Source organism: Gossypium hirsutum, chromosome A12, assembly GCF_007990345.1.
Source record: "Gossypium hirsutum isolate 1008001.06 chromosome A12, Gossypium_hirsutum_v2.1, whole genome shotgun sequence".
Lineage (NCBI taxonomy): Eukaryota > Viridiplantae > Streptophyta > Magnoliopsida > Malvales > Malvaceae > Gossypium > Gossypium hirsutum.
Genome location: NC_053435.1, coordinates 65,880,937 through 65,885,900, shown reverse-complemented (window position 1 = coordinate 65,885,900; position 4,964 = coordinate 65,880,937). Strand labels below are relative to the sequence as shown.

General features: G+C 36.6%; 1 non-coding gene across 1 annotated transcript; it reads right to left on the bottom strand.

The window, feature by feature from the left end:
• Positions 1–2,959: 2,959 nt before the first annotated feature.
• On the bottom strand, positions 2,960–3,066 carry LOC121211677 (small nucleolar RNA R71). Its single transcript, XR_005906896.1, has one exon. It is a non-coding gene; the product is annotated as a small nucleolar RNA R71 (small nucleolar RNA).
• Between the last annotated feature and the right edge of the window lie 1,898 nt (positions 3,067–4,964).

The window sequence follows — 4,964 nt, the reverse complement described above, 5'->3', positions numbered from 1 at the left end:
ATGAATTTAGTATTGAAGTTGGTTAAAATGGATATGGTATGAATTGTGTTTTTGGTTGACACTTTTGGATGCTTATTGGTTGATGAAATGGAGCCATTTGAGCTTGAATAGGTATGCGCATAATGGGTGGCAAATTGGCCTTGCTAATGGCCTATTTTTTTCCACACGGACAGAGACACGAGCGTGTGTCTCAGTCGTGTGTGATACATGGTTAAGTTCATGGTCATGTGTCCCCTGGTGTTGTTATATAATTAAAGTTAGTATGCTCCAGACGGTCTCAGACAGGGGCATGTGACTGGTCGTGTGGTACAAGTCAGTATACCCCCTAAATGGCACACGGCCTAGCACATGGATGTATAACTTGGCTGTGTTGCATAAGTCAGTATCCTTGGAAATAAGAAATTTTACGCATTTTTACATACATTTTCTAGCTTAAAATCATATCGTTTCGATTAAATTCTTGTCGAAAAATAATTAATTTTTATAAAATAAATAAATTATACTTAAAATATGAACATGATGAATTTTATTTAATTTTATAATTAATTTTGAGTAATTTTGGTTATTTTCGACAGAATTTCGCAAATGGCGAAAAATGGCTCGGCAAACAATGCTTGAAGCACAAAATTGATAAGCAATTTGAATCATCAAGACGAATTAATTTCCAGCCTAAGACGGTCCAATTATGTGTATTAATTCATCATATAATTAATTTTAATTTATACCCAATTTAATTTGGGCTAAAAAATTAATATTAATTAATTATGGAAAAAGTGGTCCAGTTGAACCGAACCGACTGAAGTGAACTGGCCAAAACCGGCCATATGTTGACCCAAATCAGCTTATTAGCTGATTAAATAAGCTTGCAAATAAGCCCTTGAAGTCTTGTCAAAGTTTCATTCAAACCCCTCCACAATTGGTGGATTTTTGGATTTGCCCCAAGCCATTTTTAGCAAAGTTGAAAGCATCAACTTTGCCACATAGGTGGCCGACCAAGGGGTGGCTCTTTGGCTGCTATTTTTAGCAAATTTCAGCTGCCACACTCAGCTATAAAAGCCCCCCTTGGCTGATCATTTAAAGCATTTCATTCATTCCTCATTCATTTCACAACACTTCTCTCCTCTCTCATTCCTTTTCTCTCATTTTTCCATTTCAATTCCCTTGCTCTTGTGCTGATTCCTTCCCTTGGAAAAGGGGTTTTCTTCAACAATTTTGGAGCGGCAATTCAATGTTCATCGAAGCCTTGATCAGTGAGGACAACAAGAAGGAAGAGCGGAGCAACCAAGTCAAGCCTCGGAAAACCACTGGATTTGATTCTTGTTCCCTGTTTCTTTAATTTTTGTTGTTGTTATGATGAACATATCTATGAGTATTCATGTTGTTGGAATGATTAATTTAATCAGCTTAGCTTGAATTTTATTCATGTTGAGTTGATTTCATTTCATCTTCTTAAATTATTAAAATGGTGTTTATGTTGTTATAGGCCTCGGTAAAATGCTTGATTAAGTAAATTCATGCCTAAGTTATTCTTGCGTTATGACTGTGAGGTAACTAATGAATTAATTATCTAAACAGACTGAAATTGTAATTAATTGACGTAGTACTTGATTAGTGCATGTTTATTCTTATAAGGTAATTGAAGGTTAAATTAGCAATGTATCTGGCGATATTATTGCCTTGCATAACTTGCAAGATTATTGTGATTAAACTGTTTTAAGGTAGGGACACCTTGTTACCTCACATAGTCTTTTATATGCTTGTTAGATTTAATTAATCATTTCAATTGACATAGGGGTATGCAAGAGATTAGTCCAGTTGAATGAGTATGTATGTGCAATAACATGTTTGCTCACTAGAAACTGTTTAGTCGGTTGAATTGACATAGGGATATGTCAAGAGATGAATGGATTTTGGTATGTAAGTATGTTACATGTTTACAAGTTAGCAAATTACCAGGTTGCTGTGATTTTATTCGTAACAAATAAACTTAAGTTTAATAATTCTAAGATGAGAAGTGTAATTAATCCAACACAATTATATCATCTTGATTAAACCTTATTTTGAAATCGTGCATTAAAACTTTCTTTTACTTCATTTATTTATTTATTTTAATTTTCTTAAGTTTTTAATCACTCTCTTTAAACAAAATATTTTTCTTCACCAAAGTGTTTTAAATGGCATTCATAAATAATCCTTTTCACAATCCCTGTGGGTATGATAACTAGACATTTACTTGTCACTTTATTACTTGTTGAGATTGTGTACACTTGCACATTTCTGTCGTTCCATGTTTTTGGCGCCGTTGTCGGGGACTATTTTAAAAAGTCATTATTTGTGAATTTGTTAGTTTACATTTTGGTTTTTTTTTTTAATTTTTAACTTAATTAATTTTTCTCTGATTATTTCAGGTGTTTATGAGTATTGACTGAATTATTGACCTACTCCTTGTAAACCCTGAGATAGAAAGAACTTTTCGACAGTGAAGAAGACAAGCAAATCAAAAGAGGACCAAAGAGATGAACTTCGAAAATCCAATCCAAGGAAACGGAGCTAACCCTGCTCAAAATCCTATCATTATTGCTGACGATAGGGATCGAGTTTTACGACAGTATGCTATGCCAGTATTTAATGATCTTAATTCGGGTATTAGGAAACCCAAAATTGAGGCACAATAGTTGAGCTGAAGCCAGTCATGTTCCAGATGCTTCAGACAGTGGGCTAATTCAGTGGAATGCCTAGAGAATATCCTAACCTACACATAAGACTATTTATGGAGGTGAGCAATTCTTTCATGTTAGCCGGAGTACCCGAAGATGCATTATGATTGAAGCTGTTCCCATATTCGCCGAGGGACAGAGCTCGAGCCCGGTTGAACTCATTGCCACCGAACTCAATTTCCACATGGTAAGAGTTAGCAAAAAGATTCCTCATGAAGTATTTCCCACCTAGAAAGAATGCTAAGTTGAGGAACGAGATCACTGCCTTCCAAAAAATGGATGATGAGTTCTTGTATGAGGCATGGGAAAGGTACAAAGAGTTATTACGAAAGTGCCCTCATCATGGAATCTCACATTGCATCCAACTTGAGACATTTTATAATGGTTTTAATGCTCACACGAGGATGGTAGTGGACGCTTCTACTAATGGTTCTCTCCTTTCTAAGTCTTATAATGAGGCTTGTTAAATTATCGAGAGGGTTGCCAGCAATAATTGCCAATGGCCAACCAATCGAGCAGCGTCAAGAAAACGAGTTGCTGGAATACATGAAGTAGACACTTTTACTTCACTCGCATCTCAGGTATCATCAATAGGCGAAACCACTCGAATTTTTTCTGGAGTAACCAAAGAGCTGGAACTAGTAATACTTACGCCCAACCTAGATTGACCCAGCTACCAAGTTTTCCCTAACAATTTCAAAAACCAACCCAAGCTAAACCATCCAATGGCTTAGAAAATCTATTGAAGGTATACATGGCCAAGAATGATGCCTTAATCCAAAGTCAACCAGTTACATTAAAAAACCTAGAAAACCAAATGGACTAGCTCCCAACCAAACTCAAGAACCGACCACAAGGTGCTTTACCTAGTGATATGGAAAATCTGAGGAATCAGCGGAAGGAGCATTGCAAAGCATTAACATTTAGGAGTGGAAATACAGTAGAGCCCAATACCATTGAAGTTGAAAAGGAGCAAGCTGATGCTCAAGAATTAGAGGAAGTTCAATTGAGCGTTGAAATTCTAGTTTCAAAAGAACCAGAATCTGCAAAACCCGACAAGGCAATTTCAGAACCAGCTAATTTTAATCAACTAACAACCCCGTCAGATGCAGAACTGCCACAGAAGACGAATCAACTAGTTCCAGTAAAGAAACCACCACCACCATACTCTCAAAGACTTCAAAAGCAGAAGCAAGAGATTCAATTCAAGAAGTTCCTAGATGTACTCAAGGAACTTCATATCAACATCCCGTTGGTTGAAGCACTTGAGCAAATACCGAACTACGTCAAAGTCATGAAGGATATCCTGTCCAAAAAATGAAGACTCGGAGAAATTGAGATGGTAGCTCTGACAAAGGAATGCAGTGCATATCTTCAAGATAAACTACCCCCAAAATTGAAGGATCCTAGAAGTTTTACCATACCTTGCAACATTGGAGCAACATATTGTTGTAAGGCACTATGTGACTTGGGTGCAAGTATCAACTTGATGCCTATGTCAATATTTAGAAAGTTGGAAATAGGTGAAGTTAGACCTATTACGGTTACACTTCAATTAGCAGATCGATCCTTAGCATATCTAGAAGGAAAAATCGAGGACGTATTGGTACGTGTAGATAAATTTATCTTCCCTGCTGATTTTGTTATCCTAGAGTTTGAAGCAGATAAAGAAGTGCTAATTATCTTAGGAAGACCATTCTTAGCAACTGGAAGGACCCTTATTGATGTGTAGAAGGGCGAGGTTACTATGCGTGTTCAGGATGATCAGCATGATCAGGTAACATTTAACGTTTTTAAGTCTATGCGATTTCCTGACACAATTGACAATTGTTCTGCAGTATCTGATTTAGAAGATTTAATAGTAGAGAAGGAGCTCAGCTATGTGGAGGATCCGTTGGAACAAATTTTGACATCGAATCCTCTGAATGATGAAGAGAAGGATGAGTACTTAGCGTTCTTAGAATCTAATCAAAGGGGATTTATTCCGCAATCCCACTTTGAATCTTTGGAGTTAGAGGAAAGGGATTATACCCAACCAAAAGCGTTAATCAATGAGCCACCTAAATTAGAACTCAAGGTACGACCTTCACATCTAAAATATGTTTATTTAGGTAACTCTTCTACTCTCCTGTGATTGTTTCAGCAGAATTAACTACTGAGCAAGAAGAAAAACTCATCTTAGTGTTGAAACAATTCAAGAGGGCTATCGGATGGACCATAGCTGATATTCGTGGTATTAGTGTAACA